Below are 22,608 nucleotides of genomic sequence, written 5' to 3' on the forward strand. Positions count from 1 at the left end.
AGGATTTCCGTGGGCGTGACGCCTGCTACAGCTGGGGGTGATTTGGAGTCAACCTGATTTTAGATTCTTTTAGGATAAGCAGTGAAGCAGATAGTTCAGGATTGACAAAAAAGAAAGATCTAGGAGTTAAGATTGACTGGTCCTTAAGTCTCTTCTGGAAATAGCCTCACACAGTATTGATGTGTTCCAGCCTTGGCTTAGCCTCCTGTGAGATGGTTTGTTTTTTAGACAAACAAGCAGACTCGGACTTTTCACCGATAAGCAGATGTGGAGCTTAACCTTCAAAGAAATGCCTGCTCAGGGAAATGACCCTATGACCTTTTAAGACCTTCAGACAGAAATGGTTGGCTCCAGTTAACGACTATACTCTCCCACTTCAAGGGCTGTTGACAAAGTTCAATTCCTCGTGCAGCTTTCCCAGCTGTGTTTAAACGCTCTCCAGCACAGTCTTTGGAATATGCTTTGCACAGCCATTTTTCAAAGATAGTAAATGCTGCTCGGGGCAGCATTATAAGCTTGATCACCTGACAAAGGTACACGCTGGTTCTGGTGACATTTACTTAGATTTTTAGCTCTGAGCATTTCCCAAGTAAAAGTGAATGGGGCAAGAAATACCAAGACTGTGGGACTTCACTGAGGGCTCCTGGAACGAATGGAGTTCTTGTTAGAGCTGGAGTTTTTGAGGCAAGCCTTTGGAAAGTGGACTGCCCCAGAAGCACCTTCAATTAGAATGTTATTAGCAGTGCAGCAGTGCGGACCAATGTGACAATAAAGATAAGAGAAAAAGAGCCAGCCTCGGGGTGGGGGTGGTTAGAGGTCTACAAGGACAGCTCAGATCTTAGCAAGACGGTACTACATTCTTGCGAAAAGGTTGTACTTACTGTCAAAGGTCAGCACACATAAGTGGCTGTCATTAACACTTGTGGTAACTAGTTTGGGTCATATTGTTTCAGATCTTATAGAACCTCTAATGCTAAACATACAAACCCCTAAGTCAGGTGGCTGGGGGCGGGGGCAGAGGGAAAGGAGATTATTGACAATGTTTTGTGTTATGAGTTACAGAACACTCATTTGGCTTGATTGAAAAACAAAAGGTATTCCTTGGCTCCCATACCTGAAAAGCCGGGAGATCAAGAGGAATTTAGTCTGGCTTGGTGCACATGGGTCTGGCTGTATGACAAAGCGCCCAATTTCTCCCCCATCTATCTCTGTCCTTCCTACAGAGTCAGTTCGTCCCAAGTCTGTGGATCTCATCGTCCTAAGTAACCTCCAGCACCACCTGCTTCCTGTCCCCCTTGAGGGACAATGAGAAAACTCTACATGTATTGCCCATAGAATATCAGGTCTGACCTCTTCCCCGGGGTCTACTTGAAGGGAGAAATGGGAGCAGCAGAAGGGAGGGGAATATGGAGGAGGATAATGGAGGGACGACTGTGGGCAAAGCTTAACGATATAACATAAAGGAAACACCACAGGGATATTGAGAAGTAGGGGTTGGGGAGAGAGCGGGAGAGTAGGCAAGCATCTGGACTACGGTTAAGACTAGAAGCCACAAGCTGTTATGACCCCTGCACGTCCCTCCAATCTAAATGTCAAAGGCCCTTGTGAACAGCACAGATCCATCAAAGCCTTGACTCTCAGGACAAGAGACACTGCTGAAGCTGTTCCAGGTTTTGGAAAGACACTTGCTAGCAGATGTGCAGAAGATGCCGAAAGGTTCCAGGAATACTCACACTACCTCCGGAATCTCCTCCGGTTACGAAGGATGGGATAGTTCATTCAGCTGGTGGAAACCAAAAGACAGGGGAGTGTGTATCAGGCAACAGTCTAGATGTTGGGACACCAGTCAGCCTATGGCAGCATGCAGGACCCTGCAGTAACAATTGCCTGCATAACAGACCAGAACCTTACAATCCACAGAAAAGACAGCACGTCACAGCCAACGATGCATCCCACCTCCCAGCAGGTGCTCGTGATAGAAACATGCTCAGTAGCTTTTAGGAAAACTCTGTTAATATGATGGGGCTGGTGTGCTCAGTTTTTTGTCGTCTCTTGGAGGATGAATTACTACTTTTTCAGAACTCAAGATGTAAGAACATCTTCCTAGAGAAGTTTGATTGTTGGAAATACTAATACCACCACCACCAAAACCACCCAAAACACATGTGGAAAATTCACTTGACTTCTGCCTTAGACATTTCTTATTTTTCATGACAATTCGGTGTATTTTCCCTGTTTGAGCTCTAAATTTTCTATCTTTAACACAGAAATAAAAATGAGAGAGAGAGAGAGAGAGAGAGAGAGAGAGAGAGAGAGAGAGAGAGAGCCGTCACAGCCAACCAACAATTTTCTTTGAGTAGGGCACAGACTTTACAAAGACACTGAGTTACAGAAAGGAAAATGATTGCTCTGGGTCCCTTTGTGGTGTGGATGGACGTTTTGCTCACACGCGTCTGTCTGACATACATGCAGTGCACACAGGGGCCAGAAGGTGGCACTCTTACCAGATGGTCTTACCAGGTGGTCTAGAGGAAGGTAATATTATCTTTTAGGGTAAGACAAGTTTCCACAGAAAGAGACAATCTTACGCACACTGCGAGATTTAATTAATATTGCAGGCTTCCAGGCACGACAGGCCCGTGTTACCTCATTACAATATACATTACAGTCATATATTGTAATAATAACAAAGGTTGTCCCACCTTTCCACCTGTCCCCTGAAGGAGCAACTTTGCATGAAGTTGTTTACAATCTAGCTGGGAAACGCACACTCAGGAGGCAGCGGAGCAGCGTCAACAGATGTTGATTAAGTGAGTAAATGAAAGAGGAAGGAAAATGAGTCTTAACTGGGCGTTACAAAATGGCCACACACAGATCCTGACTGAGAACCGGGAGATCCAGAGCAGGGCGGTTGTAGGTATCAGGTGGGATTGATTTTTGCATACACTATCTATGACTTTACATATGCTAACCACTTCCCTGCACCTGTCCATTTTTGAATCTCTGCAAAGGGAGATAACTCTATCATAGAGTGGTTGTGGTATTCTAGAAAGTATCTGTATACAGTTGACTAGTAATAAATGTTATGTTATTAATAATAAGTGTTATTGTTATTAATTTATCATTACTGTTTAACTTTGTGATTAAAATGTTGGAGCAGTGAACAACGAGATGTGGAAAGCAGCATGTGGGGGGGGGGCCCTCGGGAAGCGGAAATGGCTGGAATGAGAGGCCTGTCCTCCCCAGTACAGTCTCAACGCTTATTTAAAGCAGCAGATGGGCTGGAGAGAACGCTCATCTAGTAAGAGCGCCACCTTCTGGCCCCTGTGTGCACTGCATGTATGTCAGACAGACACGTGTGAGCAAAACGTCCATCCACACACGCAAAGAAAATAAATCTCTAAAAAGAAAAGGCAGTTAGAAAGACTTCAAACTTTTATGTATTTAAAGAAAATGAATATGAAAAATATCATTAACCTAACCTGAAATATCAAATTCTAGGTTTATTTTATCTTCTTCAAACTATATATTAAGGAATATGTTGTGATATAAGGTGTCAGCAAGCATGGTTGGTTGGGTAGGTTTATAAGTCCATACATGAATTCTTTCCAATTGAATTAGGGGGATGTTGCCCGGAAACCGGGAAGGGGAATAACATCAAAATGTAAATAAGAAATACTCAAGTTAATAAAGATAAAAAAATTAAAAAAAAAAGGCAGTAACTGGTGCCATTCTAGACTTTAGTTCCCAGATCAAATGTCATTTAAAGTCCTCATAACAAAATTCATACCATGCTATTAATGGTATTTACAAATTATAGGTGTAATTATGCATATTGTTTACATTTTGTTTATAATATATTCTACTTTTCACCGTTTTAAAAATCTTTTTATTTCTATAATCTTCGTGTGTTTTTGAAGCCAAAACAATTTTCAGCAAAATCAATACAGAAAACTGGAAATTCTTTAATAACTTCTAGTTAACGTTTATGAGGAACCTAGTTTTTCCCTTAACGTCTACCCCGAATGACCAGCAACTCACATAACACAATGAGAATAACAAGAGGGGCAGGAACAGTGGCGTCCCGGGGCATGCTGGGTAACCATGGAAGCCAAGGGCAGAGAGCCAGCGCTGTTCCCAGGCTGAAGTCTTCATCATCACTTCTCATATTATGTTCTATCAAAGAGATTTACTTTCAGTGTTGGGTAATTATTTGAACTGGGTTAAAATAAAAAGCCACTCATTTATTTAAGACGGGTTTTTAAAGCATTACTTTACATTTCTTTCTGAGTTTGTCATGCTGCTTTGCATATAAAGTGCAATAAATATTGGTTGATGTGATCCATTATGCAAAGAACGATGTGAACGGCGTTCGCTGCAGCTGCAAAGTAGTTCTGAGCGCGGACTGATGCTCCTACCTCCCGGGAGTTGCAAGCATACTGCACCAAAACCAAGGATAAATTATCAACAGCAGTCTTTTTTTTATTTATTTAAATTTGTATACGGTTTATGGTATGCCTTGTCTGTGAGTAAGATGGTGGGAAGTCAACTGTTTTAAAAGTAAGATGATATCAGACTGGTGATTTAGAAGGTCGAAGTTCTGTCCTCGTCTGGGTCTAGAACCCACCATTGGGTGAGATGTCTCAATGAGTGAGATTTCAATCTGTCAAAGGTGTCCCATGTGCTCTCAAAAGTTGAAGCTAACAAGTTGAAACATGAAAATAATGTTAGCAACTTTTGAGCCATTGGGAATGAAATTTGCTTTGTCTTCTTTTAACTTTGCACCCAGGGGAAAATATAAAGTAAGGAAAAAGTAGTCCACTCCAATGCTGGTTAACTTTTGGCAACTTGACAGAAACTGGAAGAAAGAACTCAGCCAAAGAACTGTCTCCATCAGATTGGCCCATGGGCAAGTCTGCAGAGTTTGGTCCTGATTAATGATTGATGATGGAGGGTCCGGCTACTGTGAGTGATATCGACCCTGGGCACATGTTGAAGTGGACATTTCTGCTTTCTTTGGAGACGCAGTTGTGTCATGTGATGTTTTTCTGGAAACTGTCTTATGAGAAGATGTTTTGCTGAGAACAGACATGTGTTTTTCTGCCTGGAAAAGGGGCATATGATATTTTGGTAGAGCGGATGCTTAAGAGAACATGTGATGTTTGGAAAGGGTATAAATATAACCCAACAGAAAGTGGACGATGCTGAGTGGTATTGGTATGCCTTGCCATCCTTTACTGGTCATTGTTGGGCTTTGCTGATGCTGGTCTTTACTGATGGCAATGGGTGGTATTGGTTCACCTTACCATTCTTCTCTGGTCATCGTTTGTCATGACTTCATAGGGAGAAACACACACCAAAGAGCTTCTGGTGGTATTCCTGAAGCTTTTTTTGCTTCCCTAGACTCAGGCCAGCTGGAAGAGCCTTGCAGTTTCTTCTGGATGGAACTGCCATGGCTGATTCGTGAATGGTGTCCAGGAGTGAACGGAGCTGCATTGCTGATTCATGGGAACTGAACTGCTGATATCCTGACAACACAGATTGGATTTGCTCCAAGAACTATTTCTAAACAGGTCCACATCCTCTTTGCTCTATTAACCTTTCCTTTCCACTACCTCTGGTGGGTGGTGGGCTAGCATAGGGGTTAGAACATTTAAGAACCCTTACTGAAAGTAGGTTTTGAAAACCCTAAGCCTACAAAGTGGTGCTGGGAGGTAGGAAGCAGACAAGCAAACCATGAAGGGCCATCCAGTGAGCAGCCTTCCCCAGTGGTTCTTCTCCAGACCCTGCCCCTCCAGGTTGCTGCCCTGAGCCCCTGCCCTGACTTCCCCTCATGACAGACTGTAAGGAACAATGTGATATAAACCCTTTCCTCCCCATGCTGCTTCTGATTGCTGTGCTACCACAGCAACAGAGGAACGGACTGGGACAGCACCCTTTCCACACTAAGTGTTAGGACACTCGCTCTAAAACTTAGACACAATCATGATAAAAAACTACCTTCTGGGCTTTTACTTCAGACCCTGGGCAGAATATATTCATTTTCTGTCTTCCCCTCATTTCGTTGCTCCGTGACCTTCTTATATAAACTATGACTCAGAAAGATAAGTGGATCTACTCAAGGTCCCACACAGTTTACTGAGCCAAGACCTAAACCCTGAGGTGTAAAGTCCCTGCCTGAGACCACTCCAGTTAGACTGCCACTCACAGGATGCCTCCTAAGAGGCAAATGGTACAAAAGGCAAGTGCGTCAGGCTAACTGAAGCAGTCTTTCAGGTCATCTGAGGGTGGCAAGAGGCAAGATGGGTCAGTAGTCTCTTATTAATGTTCATGTCAGGTAAAACAAAAATTCTCTGAGCAGAATACTAAACAATGATAGCAAGCCCTTGATTTGGGTCTCAGGGGCTAGATTAATATAATTCATGTTTATTTTTAATTCTCAAAGCTTAGATCCACAGAGTTGGGTATTATTGTTAATCTTAATTTACAGATGGTAATTTGTGACCAAAAAAAGGAAGCGCTTTTGCCTCGGGGAACATAACAGGTGTGTGGAAGATCTAAGAACCTAATGTGGGTGGGTGGGGACGATCCCCGGGGTTTTACCCAGCATCACTTCTCGTAGAGTACAGACCCTGATGTCCCCACCTCTCATTGTGTAAAGCAGCAGCAGGGGACTTTGGAAATAATTTTCCTATTTGGAAAGGTAGAGGAAACAAACAAACAAAGACTGAATTCAATAAATAGTCACTATTCGCGGAGCTCTATCCTTTTCTGTCTGCAACACTCTGAACTCGTATTTTCTTTGGGAAGAGACTGGTATGGTGAGAAGCCATGGTAACTGTAAAGTGTCCCTTTAAAGACATGTAGACTCTAAGACCTCTGGTCAGATCATATCTAAGCAGAACAGGAAGATCAATGCACAGAAGACCACACATTCCAATTGCTGGAAATTGGTGTTTAATTTGCTGTCTGTAGCATTTTATCAGGAGTAGGAAAAGGTGATGTTTATAACAGCAAAATAAAGATGATAGTGTCATTCATATCGTTCTCAACTACTGTAAGCTGCCTCCAGGGCCTGGTCTGCATGAGTTAGGCATCGGTTAATCCAGTAATTTCACCATCTCATTATCCTTTTTCCTATTCACTTTTCCTACGACAGCATAACCCTTGGCTCCACAGAAATGAAACTCACAGAAGTCTGTTAACTCACTGCCCACCAGCTCCCTCACAAGAAAAAGAGAAAGAAAGAAACTCTCAGTCTTCCAGTGAGAGTTAGGGAGAGAAGCCACTGAACTGGATGCCCCTCTCTCCTGGATTAATGGTACCACACTGAATTGACTAACGAGACCTAAATGAGAAGCCCGTCCAATTATTAAGAATTGGGCTTATCCATTGCCCTTCATACACCATTGGCTAAATTCACTTTGGAAAGCAATGCAGACCAGAGCAATTCAAATATTTAAGTAGAATCTTCTCTCTGGGAGGGAAATAATGTCCTATGGTTGAAATCATCCTTCAGTGTGAGAAAGGACTGGGAGTAGTTGAAGTGGAACCCCAGGAACCAAAAGGAGGCCTGAAAAAATCCGAAAAGAGAAACAGAGCTGCTTCATACTGTACACAGTGGTAAGAATGGACGTAGCAAACGTTTACTGAGGGAGGTACTGAGTGCCAGGGTCCGTGTAACACAACAAACAAACACTGTGTTAATAAAAAAGAGTCTATGGTCAGGGTCTGTCGCTCTTCTAGGATGGAGGGGTTTTGATTGTTTTGGTTTGGTTGGTTGGTTGGTTGGTTTGGTTTTTGAGGGGTTTTTTGTTTGGTTGGTTTTAGTTTGTTTTTTGTTTGTTTGTTTTTGGTTTCTCCTTGTAGCTCTGGCTGTTCTGGAACTTGCTCTGTAAACTAGGCTTGCCTCAAACTCAGAGATCTGCCTGCCTCTGCCTCCCCAGCGCTGGGATCAAAGGTGTGTGCCACCATCTTTAATGTGTACTTGGTGGTAAAAATCTTTATTTCAACAATAGGGGCAATGTCCACCAGACTGAGCCACCAAGGGAAAAAAGATCAGGCAGGTAACAGAGACTGGTGCAGACTCTCTAATTTTTCAGCTGGATACTTTGATACCTGAGGTAAAGATATTACCCAGACTCATTTCAGTGAAACGTTGACATGTGAGCTGGTGGCACAGGACATGGACGGTCAGGTGGCAGTTTTCACTCTCAATCCCTCAGAGAAAGCCCAGGATTTCATCCTTCGCTCTTCTCTGCCCCTTGAAGGCAGGGAGGCCATCTTGGTCCACGAGGTTGCCATGTGTCTGTCAACTGTCTGCCACTGCAACAAAGTATCCAAGATTAAGGAGAAAGAATCTCATTTTGGCTCATTGCTTCATAGCTTTTGTCTATGATGGGGAATATGTGGTGGGGGGAAGTTATTCACAGCATGGTGACTAGAGAAAAAAACTGCTTTTATAATAGTCTTTCTACCAATACCATATAAGCAGGAACCCCAAAACATTAACCTATTCATGAGGTCTGTGCCTTCACAATGCGTGTTTACCTCCCAGTTACCCCATCTCTCTCAACACTGTTGCAGAGGACCAAGTCTTCCACACCAGGAACTTGAGGTGTTGGAGATTGGTTCTGAAGCTTTGAATCAAATGGGACTCTGCATGTCCAAAGGCTAAAGGTTCTTGTCCCCAATTGGTTTTTGATATATAAATAACAATGCCAGCAGCCAATGGCTGGGCAAAGGGAGAGGGGGCAGGCCCCTTAGAGTTGTCTGGGCTACGATGCAGGGAGAAGGAGCGAGGAATCGCCATGAGTGGGGGGGAGGGAGAGTTTGAGGGTGAGGAACAGATGGCAGTAGGAGATGCAGGAGATAGCGCCAGCCATGTGGTAATGTGGGTAGGCGGCCACTGACTAATTCCAAGACTGGGCCAGGGATAGCAGGGGAAGGGGTAGGAGTGCCCAGCCTCTGAACTAGCCAAGGCATTTCAAAAATAAGCTAACGTGTGTGTCTCTCATTTGAGGATCCAGAGTGCTGGGCGGGTGGCAGGAAGTGCTTGACCCACTGGGAGCACAAAGCAGTGTAGCAAAAACTCCACGATATAAATGACAGCCAACGTAGTCGGTGAGAATTCATTTTTTAAAACTATTTAGAGGTTATCAGACGGAAACACACACACACACACACACACACACACACACACACACAATGATATAGTTTAGGAGGAGGGAGACTTAGTTTCCTCAACAAGCCCAGTCTCAAGTCACGTGGTTCTGATGCACGTGAACCAAGAAACAAGAACAAAGGAACACAATGATCTGCAGGGATTTACCCCGGGCCCTCTTTAAAGGAGTCTAGCTGCCTCAGAGAGCCTTAGCTGAGATGCTCGGAGCCCCTGCTAGGAGGAAGGCAGTGAGAGGCAGAGAGCCAGATTATTTGCTTCCTACAAGCAAATAATCAAAGAATAGAGATTTTAAATTTTTATTTAATTGTTTGTAAGAATAGAAGGGTGTATAATGACAATTGTCTAAATGTTCTTAAACATACAGAGATATTAAGCTCTATAGATGGGAAAAGGTAGGGAGAGTGAATGAGAAAATGCTTTAAAAGTCTCGTCAGCACAAATTCTCAAATGGGTCTGCATGGGATTTCTGGGATTGCCTAGCCTGGTATGACAAGAATAGAGCCTGTAAGTAGACTTATACAGCAAGTAGAAGAAAATTTCACTAAAATTAAATACAGAGATGTATAATTATCGAGGCGTTAGATCCTTATAGATGGAAGAGCGGGAAATGGTGAAGAAGCACTGTCTCCATGGTTAATATTTGTTTTTATTGCTTTAATTGCTCTGAATTGTTTTAATTATCAACCTTTATGTGGTTATGAGTTTGGTGTTTATATTAATACTCCTCTGGGAGAGAGGTCAAGCTATACCTTTAATGATTTCTGGTTATTGGACCAAGGACATGGTATTCTGAGAGAGAGGCTCTGTATTTGTGTTGACAGGAAAGGAGAAAAGGTTTGGACCCCTTCCAGAGTGATATGGATCAGACATGACAGGGAGAGACCACCTGAAGATCTCAAAAAATTCAAAAAAAAAAAATCAAACAAGACAGGTAACTTGATCTGCTGATTCCTTAATATGGGAACAGCCCAGTAACTAGCTTAGACATAAAAAAAAATGTCTCTTGACACACCTTCAGTGAAAAATGAGACAATAAGTCCTGTTGGTCATGGAATCCTTAAGATTTGTCATGCCCTCCTTTGTAGGGCATGAATGAAGATTTATTACAATTGGTTATTGATAAAATTAACTCATAAAAGAGATGGTTGTCTTTTACCTGCTCAAACAAGGAGCAAAATTTCATCCTTAACTGATTTGTATGCACCCAAAGCCCCATCTGTTGAACCTCTACTTGTCCTCAAGATTCCTCTAGGAGACCTTGCCTTACTTCCCCAGGCGGCTATAAACTCTATTTGCTGCTTCTCAGGCACTGTGCATCTGTCCCATCGACCTTGGAATTGGTTGCATGTCTGTCTCCTCATTTGACTGCTGTCTTATAAAAGCATATATCTTTTGACACCAGCACTTAGGACTTACATTTCTAGCATCCTCAGCAGGGTTCTGATAAATTCATTAACAATGTACTGATGATCATAATTATATTATGTATTGTATAATTATAATTATTATAAAAATAACCTTAATAGTGTGAGCATGTAACAAGCTATCTAGCTAAATTAATGTCCCCTGGAAGCTGCGTAGATGCATAGCCAAGCTTCCTAAAACTAAATCAGGTCTTGAATATCAAGTCAATCCTGATGCACGGTTCCATACATAATTAGCAAAAGGTTAGCAAATTTCTTGGACAATCTTTTCTGGGTTGTTTTTTGTCTGTTTGGTTTGTTGGTTGGCTGGTTGATTGGTTGGTTTGTAATCAGGTTGCCTGAGCACGTGCAGACACCACGGTGAGGCCATTTCACTTCTTGGTTTATACCCAAGTTAACTGGACACTTATGTCTGCAAAAACATTTGCACATGAATATTCATAGTACTTCTATTCATAACAGTCAAACCCTGGAAGCAATCCAAGTGTCCACAGACAGAAGGGTGAATGGACAAATTGTAGCACATTCGCACAATAGAAAATAAATATTATCTAGTAGCTAAAAGGAAAAGAGGCGCAATGACATGGATAAACCTCAAAGCAGAACATTGACCATAAAAAGGCATGTCAGAATACAGATACGTTATTTCATTTAAGGGATGTTGGGAAAAAGACAAGAAGAAATTCTTGGCGAAAGTGGCTGTCTTCCGGGGGGATTTGACTAAACATGTAAGGGTAATAAAACTGTTCTGTACCTGAGCATGAATGAGACTATCGATGCATATGTTTTTCAGAACCCGCTGAAGACCTATGAATTTTAGTCAGTGTAAATTATCCCCCAGTATAGAGGGATTTTGAGGAGTCCTGTTTTGAAAGAACCATTCATTTTGAGAAGCTCTTCTCTCAAGGTTTTCTCTGGGAGATGGAAAACCACAGGTGCCTGCTCTGAGACGTCGCCTCACAGGAAAGAATAGACAGTATTGCACCTAGCACAGTGACAGCTCAAAATATAAGGCCTTTTAAAAATGACAACCTGTCGGGCTCCTGAGGAATCCGAGAGGCAGAGCGTTGCTTGAAAGCCTTCATTAAAATTTCACTTTCGCTTGCCTGTCATAATAGATCTTAAATCAATTCTCTGATTATGAATTGCCTATTATAATATTGCTTATTATTTTTAGCTTCCTTTTTATGAGAGTGGAGAAAAATATTTTAATTCAAGCAGGCAATCAGGGAAGTGTGATTGTAAGTAACGCTGAACAAAGGCATTTCATGGAGCCAGCGTGATTGGTAAGTTCTTGGAGACCTATGCATTAAGAGCCAGGCAGCAGGCTCCCCCAGTTCCTCAATGAGAAAATGCTCCCTTTTTTTTTCAATTTGAAAAAAAAAAACCCTTAATTGGCACCAGCAGTCAATAAACTTATCTAAAATCCATATCTAATATCTGTTATATGACTCAGATATTTCTGGGCTCTTTATTATTAGGCTGCCTCATTAGCATTGTAGATCTGGAAAATGCTTGATTTGTGTGTGACTGTGAATGTATGTTCACACACAGACATTCACCCAAACTCTCATCCTCCAATTGTTGAGTGCGCTTTGGAATCAGGCCTCAAACTTTCACGTCTTAGTCCTCTGACCTTGAGTAGGTCACTTAATCATCAACTGGATCCATCATCAGAATGTACCCCAGGATCCTTACATGATTGTGCATTTCGTATAGATTGAAGCACAGAGTAAAATCTGAGGAAACGCTAGGCAAAACAGCAACCTTTAGAGGCAGAAAAGACCTTAGCTTTTTATACTCTATAGATGAAGATAGTGATGCTCAAAGGAAAATGAACGTGCTAAAAATCACATGCATATTGGACGGCAGAGCTGCTACCAAACCACAAACCTTCTGACTCCAAGGCCAATACTATCCCAGAATCCCTTGCTCTCCTCTCCCCTGCTATCCCAGCATACCTTGCTCTCCTTCACTATTCCAGAATGCCTTGCTCTCCTCTGCTACCCCAGCATACCTTGTCCTCCACTCCACACCCCGCCTCTACTACACTAGGTACCCACGCATAAGAAGATACTGTGATGAGCAGAGTCAATTTCTGATTTCTCTTCTGTAAAAGAAAGGGACTGGAAGCACATAGTTGTAGAGATTCTGACCAGCAGTAATGTTCTGTTGACAGATCTAAGCTCTGTACTGTTTACAGGTGAGGAGTGGTACAGGACACAGACGGTACCACCTGCGTCCTGTGTACTGCGTCACAAACAGCTGTCCGTACTTTACCAATCTCCTTCATCTCTTCTACTGATTCTTCTTAATGTAATATGTTTATGAATTCATGAAGCATTTTAGACCTGGGTACAGTGTGTTTTGTACCCCCAACTTCTCCCCTAATTCTTACCACCCCCTCCTAATTTCATCTTGCCTTCTTCCCCCAATGGAGTCCAGTGCTCATTTATGCTGCCCAAATGAGCCCTCACGGGGATGAGGCTCCAATGAACGTCCAACCAATGTATCCACACAGAGGAAGGAAAAGTGGATGAGGAACCATCTCAGCGGCAGACAGGGCAAAGAGCCCTTCATAGCTCATGGCTTCACAACAGGTGTCTAAATGAAAGAGCAACTCTTGATTCTACAAGACTAAACAACATATTTAGTAGAAATAACCTATGGATAAAGGCCAAAGAATAATTTCAACTCTGTACCCAAAATGACAAGGTATAGCCTTTCAGGACAATTAGAAGGCATTTGTAGTATATTATGTAAACATAACTTTTATAACAACTATGAGAAACCTTAAGCACATATGTGTCCTAGGTTTAAAGAGTAGACAAAAGATAGGAACTAGGAAGAGGTGAAAGAAAAGACCCATGATATTCTCTGGTGACTTTAAGAGAATGTGGAACAGGACCAAAAACACAGAGCTTCCAAAATTACATGGTAGCAGGCTGTCCCTAGATCCCTTTCCTATTAACTCTGCCTTGCACCATTCAGTACCAGTGCAGAGGCACATAGGCATAAACAACAGTTTGAACAGTTCCTCTTAACTAAAATTCAACCAAAGACTCTGGGACTCTCCTCACTTCCTGGGCAGAGGAAAGGGCTAAGAGTACTCAAAGAAGGACCCAGTCTGAAGCTAAGAGGAAAGCTTCAAGCATGGAGTGAAGATGAGAGCTGGCCCTCGGTGACACAGTAAACATTGCCCTTGTCCTGGGAGAGGGCCAGATTAGGTCTGCTCACTCAGCGCCAGTTTTTCATGCATTCAAGTGTTTTGATTGTGGTGAAAAGATTGTAAAAGCCAGACGTTATTGAGGAGACAGTGCCTACTGCACATGATGGTGCAGCTGTGGCTGCCCAGCACCGGACCTGCAGAAAATCAAGCCAGGCAACATTGTAGCATGAAGGGAAGAGGGCTCATGAACCTGCACTCCTAGATGGGGACAGTCAGTGGCTCTGCAGGAGGGAATAGCAGTTTTCTTTAAGGGTGTGGTCAACACTGCACCCAGGAGTATACCAGCAGCCCAAACTACACTCAGTGAATTTGTTTTTAAAGTCAAGATGGGTTTGGTTAACGGCCTCTCTGTTCTTGCTACTTCTGCTGTAATTCTTGTTTATCCTCATGTAAGACACATGGGCAAAGAGCTATCTAACTTTAACACCTGGTTTAAAACTGAAAGATGATAAACATTCCATTTCCCTTCCTGACCCTCTGCAGAGGTGACGTGATGAATAACTTGCTTCCAAGAAAAGCATCTGGTGCTTATATTGGACCCCAAATTACGATAAACGCTGTGTAACAACGTGTCATGCCCTGGAAGACCTCGGTTTTGCTCTCTCTGTGGGCAACTTGGTGAAGAGCCAGTTGAACTAGCAGGTGAGATGCTTAACTGCACAAACGGCAGTCCTGTGTGTGCACACACACCCTGCACTCCTCTTAACCCACGAGAGGCAAAATATGGGAAGTCGTATGGCATTTCAAAACAGAGTCTGAACAGTGTTTCTCTATTATGCATCACAGAAAGTAGCCTGAAAGCCCATATCAGATGATTTCGTCTTTTCTAATGCGATGTTTTATTATTCAGTAATGATTTCATTTTGCAATAAACCCTTAGGCTGCAGTGATCTTTTTAAAGTGCTTATTAATAAAATATTAAGTATTGAATTTCTATTTCTCAAAAACGTTTAAGATTTATCATCCTCCACGAGGGCTGTGGTGATATCATTGACCACACGAAAGCCTGCTCCCTGAAGCGCCGGCTGCAGAAGTTAGTTTTAAGTTATAGCCGAAGCTGAGGACTGAGCATGTGCAGCTGCAGTGGGTCTATCATAGGGTGCTGGAAGGTGGAAACTTGTAGCCAAAGCTGAGGACTGCGCATGTGCAGCTGCGCACGGAAAGTGTACCGCATTATGCTGGAAGGTGGAAACCTTTACTTCTGTCATACCACTGTCCTTCTGAGTGTGTTTCTTATACTTTCTACATCAGAGCTTTCATGCACAGCCTCAAAGTGAAGTGGAGACCAACTCCGTGGGCAAAATGTCAGTCTTACTCCATTATCCTCTCTGGTTTCCAACAGAAACATCGGTTAATTTCAACACCGGTTTTAATGTTCCTTGTTAGTAAGAGTTAGCTCCTTCCTGGCTTGCACTTTGGGCTGATACCCATAGCTCTTTAAAATCCTCCAGACCTTAAACATTAGATTGGAATTACTAAAACATCCCGCTGTGTACACTGAGTAGCTACCGGGTTCTCAGCCTCTCTGGTACGCGACAGCCATTGCTGGGCTACCCGGGTTGTGTCATGTAAGCCAATTTAATAAATCCCCCTTTGATATAAATGTATCCTACCTGCTCCATTTCCTTTGAGGATCCTAATAGTTAAAACAAAGAGATCTCTATTACTGGGAATGTCTGAAGATTACCAGTGAGCCAGGTATAGTGATGCATGCCTGTAATCCCGACATGTGGAAGGTAAAAACAGAAAGATCAGGGCTACACAGTAAGTCTGAGGCCAGCCTGTGCTAAATTAGATCCTAGAAGAAACGGTAAACAGAAACAATACCAGCTTGCCAGGGATGATGCTGCCTGAGTTGGAGAATCCACAATGCCATAAATTTTCTTCAAATTCTGGGACTTGTATTTTGACAATTAACACCCACTAGTTTGCTCTTGGATTGTTCTCTCTGGAAGAAGACTAATTAATAGTTATGTCATGGGGTATGGCACTCTCAGGTTCTTGACCCTCAGAAACCACAAGGAATAGTAAATATTTGGCTGCTGTTACTGCTGCTGCTGTTGTTGCTGCTGTTGTTGCTGTTGTTGTTGCTGCTGTTGTTGCTGCTGTTGTTGCTGTTGCTGCTGCTGTTGTTGCTGCTGTTGTTGCTGCTGTTGTTGCTGTTGCTGCTGCTGTTGTTGCTGCTGCTGCTGTTGCTGCTGCTGTTGCTGCTGCTGCTGTTGCTGCTGCTGCTGTTGCTGCTACTGCTGCTGCTGTTGCTGTTGTTGCTGCTGCTGTTGTTGCTGCTGTTGTTGCTGTTGCTGCTACTGTTGTTGCTGCTGTTGTTGCTGCTGTTGTTGCTGTTGCTGCTGCTGTTGTTGCTGCTGCTGCTGTTGCTGCTGCTGTTGCTGCTGCTGCTGTTGCTGCTGCTGCTGTTGCTGCTACTGCTGCTGCTGCTGCTGTTGTTGCTGCTGTTGTTGCTGCTGCTGCTGTTGTTGCTGCTGTTACGTTTGCTGCTGCTGTTGCTGTTGTTGCTGCTGTTGCTGTTGCTCTTTCTCTCTGATCTCAGTCTTCTATCAGGTTTTCCATTTGGTTTTTAGGGCAAACCTTAACTTTTGCCAACTCACACTTAGCGTTATAATGTTTTCCTTCATGGAAGCATGTCCTATCACCCAAAATAAAATAGCTTCCATGATTCCCAAGGAGAGGGTCCCATTTTGAATTTTAACTCCTATACTTAACATCAAGGTTAAGGTCTCAGATGCCTCTCTAGAGACAAGGCTAGCTGTCTGAAGATACTGCCATTCACATTTAATCAGAATGGGGTCCCTGATCTTTAGCATGGTTTTAAAATAAAACATAAGGCCCATTCCGTGAGCTTCACTGTACTTCCCACATTGAGTGAAATTTTATTATGACTAGGATTCAGCACACAAAACCAGTGCAGTGCAAACCCATAAAGCCCAAGAAACCTCAATATAACATGAGCTCCAATCTACAAATGTGTCCCGCAGCTACTGATCACCAAACAGGACAGGTAAGATTCACGTTCCAGTCCTCAACACTACACTTTTATCACTGCTGTGCTGTTTCTTTGCATGAAAGACAGAGGGCCTCCATTCTGTGCTCTTGGGAGCTGGTCTGAATCAGCACCTGCAGAGAACGCAGTGAGCTTGCCGTGGCTTCCTGTGAACGTGTTAAAGGCAAACGTGAACATTTCATCCAAATTGTACTTCGTTTTCCCAGACTGTTTCACCCTTTCAAGTTCTAAGGACAGAGCGTTAACAGTAACTTCTAACGCAAACAACTGCGGAGGCTTCACTGTCAGGGCAAAGAGTTCTCATTCCAATCTTTATGGTTTCTGTGTTTAAATCATAAGAGTTAAACAGTGCTCAACCAACATTATTCCTCATGTTACAATCATGGTTACAAGAGGAAGTTTCTCTAAGGACTGTGAGGACCAGAGGGACTGACAGGGGCTCCCCTGACAAGTCAGCCATTTTGCCCCAATTATCAGTTACCATTTTGTTTAACTCTGTTGTCATCTTCAGAGAGTCAAGATCTCCCCAGATAGCTCAGGCTAGCACTGAATTCAAATCCCCCTTCCTCCACCCACCAAGTGCTCTAATCTCAGCCACACACCACCATGCCTGGTTTACAGTGGGACAAAGGTCTGTGGAATGTAGGATGATGTCATTATGCAGCAAGGCAGGCAGGTCCAGGATAAAGCGAAGCCTATCATTGGATGAGAAGGAAGGGTAAATGGGGGGGCGGGGGAGCAGTCTAGGAAGGAGAGAGGAGGAAGAGAAGCGGGGGAGGGGGAAATCAAGATGGAGATGATGGAGCAGGATCATCCAGATCCAGGTGGATTAGGTCAATTTTATCTTGTCTAGGTGGGCAGTTTATATCTTTATTAATTGGCAGTGAATTTATTGTGCAGATGTATTGTAGATTGAGAATTTAACATATAAATCTAATTGTTAAATAACAAGTTTTTAGAGCTTTGATTTTACCAGGCTACAGGGGACGTGAGCAAAGTTCCGGGCAGGCAGAGACAACCTGTCTCAGTTCTCAAAGCCGTGCTAGGCCCTAGGCTAACGTGGTGTATTGCCGTGCTAGAATGGCCCATGGAATGTGATGTGTGTGTCAGGCATGGTAACAACCCGCCAAGGGGACAGTGTGTGAAAGCAGCTAGCAGAGAAACAGCCAGAGAGCAGCTCCCTTGGATCTGCTCGGAGTGAGATCGCTCAAGAACTGGTTCCACCGCTTTTATATTTTTATGGTAGCAGTGAAACCATCATTTGTGTGGTCAGGGCTCCCCTGCAACTGTCCCATTGGGGCATGAAGGAAGAGGAAAGAAAGTGTCATCCCAGGAGGAAGAAGAGTGGTATCGAAGAAGTCCCTGCCAGGCAAGGAAGAGGAATGGAAAGTCAGTCTTCTTTCATTCTGACATGGGAGAAGGCAGCTGAAGTCCTCTCAGCAGGGGACCCTAGGAGAAGAAGTAACAGAACCATCCAGAAACAGGAGCACAGGAGTGACTGCATGATGCCTGTTCACCACCTGGAGATCATCCTGCAGGAGAACCATACTGGGACCTCATTCTAGGTAACACAGCAAGAAAAGTATCTCATCCAGACAATGTTCCTGGCTTCCTAAGACTGAGACAAGGAAGGGAAAGGCCTGACGGCTCCTGTGTTGGGGAGAAGGGGCTCAGAGGCAGGATGGATTCATGTAGGAGTGCCTGCAGAGGACCACAGTAAGACGGAGTACAAACTGTATTCAAGGGTCTCATAGCCAAGTGAATAGCTTGAAATCAGGGTTGGGTGTCTGAAATACAGATGGCCTGGTAAGACCGTCTCCAACATCGGATCGGCCACTGGACAGTGAGCACCAGTGAGGACCTAAATCTCCATCTGCCTCGCCCCTGCTGACATGAGATCACACGTGCCCCATAGCCCACACATGATCCATGTTGATGTCACCTTAGAAGAAAGGCAGAGGAGAGTGGAAAACTAGAAGACTTGCCCCAGGGAACCTGGCATCTAATAAACTACGTAAATCCCAAAGTATTCAGGAAAGCATGAAAGCACAAGTTTAAAACTAGTTCAAAACTAGTTTCCATATAGTAGTGCTCCCAACTAGTAGCGTGGTCAGTAAAAGAAAGGTGACATCAAGTTTGAGAAACAAACGGAATACATTTGGGGGGATGGGTAAGACGTTCCATGGAGAATGTGCTTGCTAAGCAAACCTGACAGCCTCGGCTCAATCCCTGAACCATGCAAGGGTTGGAGGGAAAGAATCAACTCCACTCAGCGCTCCTCTACCTCCCACACTTGTCCTCTGGTACCTGTGCATGCACACATTCATATACACAAATACACATGCATATACACACTCACACACATATACACATGCATATACACACTCACACACATATACACATGCATATACACACTCACACACATATACACATGCATATACACACTCACACACATATACACATGCATATACACACTCACACACATATACACATGCATATATACACTCACATGCATATACACACTCACACACATACACATGCATATACACACTCACACACATATACACATGCATATACACACTCACACACATATACACATGCATATACACACTCACACATATACACATGCATATACACACTCTCACACACATATACATATGCATACATACATATACACATGCACACATATACAAATACACACAACACACACAAATATACACACATTTTGATTCATTCAAAATGCTTTTTTCCTATAACAAACACACATTTTCTTTCTTCTGCTGGGTTCTTCTCTTTTGAAAGAAACTTGAAAAAGCACTGAAAGTGGGAGAACAGTGACTCCCCCTTAAATAATCTCCACCCCATCCTTGAAACGTCAGTGAGGACACAGCCCAGTCTCCAGCATGCTGAGCCAGCACAGAGGATGTAAAGCCACACTGTTTCATGTTCTGGAGATGCAGTGTCCAACCTCTACAGCAGTCATAGCCGGGGGTGGGGAGGTGCCTCCCTGACATCTAGCTGAGAAAGAGAATAGGTTCCCTGGAATGTAACATGTCCTTCAAATCTGTGGAACATTGAATAGAGACTGCAGACTTCCCCAGTGGTAAGAGATGGCAACCACACATACATATATGCACATACACATGCATACACAAATACACATACACATATATACACACACAAACACATACAGACATATATAGCATACATATATACATATATATACTCATATACATACACACAGACATATAAAACATACATATACTCATACACATATATTCAAGCATACACATACACACAGACATATATAACATACACATACATATACATATATATACACTCATACACATATATGCACATATACAGACATACACACAGACATATATAATACACATACATACACTCATATATATATACTATATAGCATAAACATACATATATACATGCATACACATATATACACACATACATATATAACATACACATATATACTCATATACATATACACATACATACACACATATACACACAAACACATACAGACATATATATATACATACACACACACACACACACACACACACACACACACACACACGGTGATCTTGTTTTCAACACATCCCAATGGAGCCAGGTGAACCTCTCTCTTCCTTCATTCCTACCTGAGACCTAACATTGCCCTGTCTAAAGCTATTTTTCTTCCTTTGAGCTCACCCTTGGTATTCCAATAGACCTTTAAATCCCTTCTGCCAAGAGGAAATAAGGGAATGAATTCATTTTATATTTATCAAAATCAAAACCATCTGAGCTAACCTGGGAAAAGAAGCAGGCACAGGAGTGTCTTCCCTTGGGGCTAGCCAAGACTAAAGTAGAAAGGATCCTGTGGTCTGCCTCTTCCTTCTCTAGACTGTGTTAGTCAAAGCTGATCCCAGTAGAGATCCATTCACTTCTATCTAGCCATGGAGCTGCGGTTGGTTTGAGCTTAGTCGTTCAAGCCTGAGGCTCCCTGGCACAAAGTGATGTCAGAGTCCTTTCCTGCTCTCCTCTAATCAGCCATATCCTTGCTGTGGAAGCTGACTTTCCTCTGCATTCTTTTCTGGGCAGCTTGCCCAAGGTCAGAGAATACTCACGGTTAAATTCTGGCTTAGTCTTTTAAAGTGTTCCTTCTCTCTTCACTTTGGCTTGTAAAAATGCCTCCTTTCTCTCACAGCTCAAGCAATGGCACCTGGGAGGTCAGCTATTAAAAAAATAAACAAACAAATGAATAAATAAATAGTTGTTTTCCTTCCAAAGAGTTTTCTTCCTCCTTGAAGCCTAGTTCCCATTGGTGAAAAAGTCTAGGACATGACACAATGATTACATTTCTCAGAGTTGTTTCCCTTCCAGAAAAAAAAAAAAACTATGCTCTATCAATATTTAATGATAGCAATTATCTTTAACTGGTGAAAATGCCTTCCATTATATAAGGTAGAAGGACAACATTTGTCTAGCCCTTCCAGAAAGATCCTGGTCCTATTACATCCACATGGGAGGAAAACATGATAAATAATTAATTTGCATTGTTACCATGAATAATAACTGGTCAGCAAGGACTTCGATCACTACAGGAATCAGTCTGGTGAGGATGCCGTCACCTCATGGCACAGACCTTCCACCCCAATCACTCGAGATGGAGACCTTAAGTACTGAGCCTGTCTGGATTACATAGGTTCTCCTTGAACTTGCAGCAGTGTTGAGAAATGAGAATGAGATCCTGAACATGGGTAAAAGGTGTCCTAAAGGGACACTGAGGCCACAAGCTGATCCCTCCAGCCAGTATGCAACATTGATGGTGGAGAGAATGTGGATCTAAGCTGACGAATTCCACCAACTAAGGGAATAAAGCAAGCTTCACACAAGCATGCTCAGGATTTAGTCAACTTGGAACAGGCAGCCTGTCTTGCTTGAGATGCCCACTTCCTGGTACCTGTAAGAAACACACTGGTCATAGTTCTGAAGAACGCTGGCTCTAAGTTAGAGGACAAAGACTTTGGCACTAGAATTTGAAGGTGAATATCATAAGGAAGGAAACAGAATCATACAGTCCTAGCTACCACTGATTCGAGTTCCAGGAAAATCAGAGTAAGTGTCTAGAAAGATGAATCAAGGATTCAGAGCACTTGCTGCACAATCATGCAGAGTGAATACTGACCCTGAATCCCACCCTACACGTGCCTGTAACCCAAGCTCCAGGGGAGCAGGGACAGTGGGTTGAAGGGGCCAACTGGTTTCCAGCCTCACCAAGAAATACAGACCTCAGGTTCCAGGGAGAGATCTTGCCTCAAAGGAGTAGGCAGACAGCCCTAGAGGACATCTGATACATTCCTCTGGTCTCCACACACTCAAGCACACATTAGTACATACATTCACACAGCACATGCATACACGCACGCGCGTGCGCACACACACACACACACACACAAATAAATAAATAAATAAATAAATAAATAAATAAATAAATATTTTTTTAAATTTAGATTATGGCCAACTCAGGTTTTTAAATTCACTTCTTTGCTGCTTCAAAGTTCATGGTAGGACAGATTATATCTGAATTCAGCAAGGTTGGTAAAATTTATAGCCTGTAACTATTGCTAACCCTAGGCATGTTTTATGATGTTGTGCAGTGATTAAAAATGGGCTTTTGGAGCACAGTTTAGCTTTGTACGAAGACAGTTTGACAGCAAGGTAGTCCCTCTCACTTTACGATGCATAG

The 22,608-nt window shown here is 43.0% G+C and overlaps 1 long non-coding RNA gene across 1 annotated transcript; it reads right to left on the bottom strand.

The window, feature by feature from the left end:
• Positions 1–7,987: 7,987 nt before the first annotated feature.
• On the bottom strand, positions 7,988–21,876 carry LOC134479884 (uncharacterized). Its single transcript, XR_010053728.1, has 2 exons — positions 20,987–21,876; positions 7,988–8,325 (listed from the first exon to the last, which is right to left on the bottom strand). It is a non-coding gene; the product is annotated as an uncharacterized LOC134479884 (long non-coding RNA).
• Between the last annotated feature and the right edge of the window lie 732 nt (positions 21,877–22,608).

This window comes from Rattus norvegicus, chromosome 7 (genome assembly GCF_036323735.1).
Source record: "Rattus norvegicus strain BN/NHsdMcwi chromosome 7, GRCr8, whole genome shotgun sequence".
NCBI lineage: Eukaryota > Metazoa > Chordata > Mammalia > Rodentia > Muridae > Rattus > Rattus norvegicus.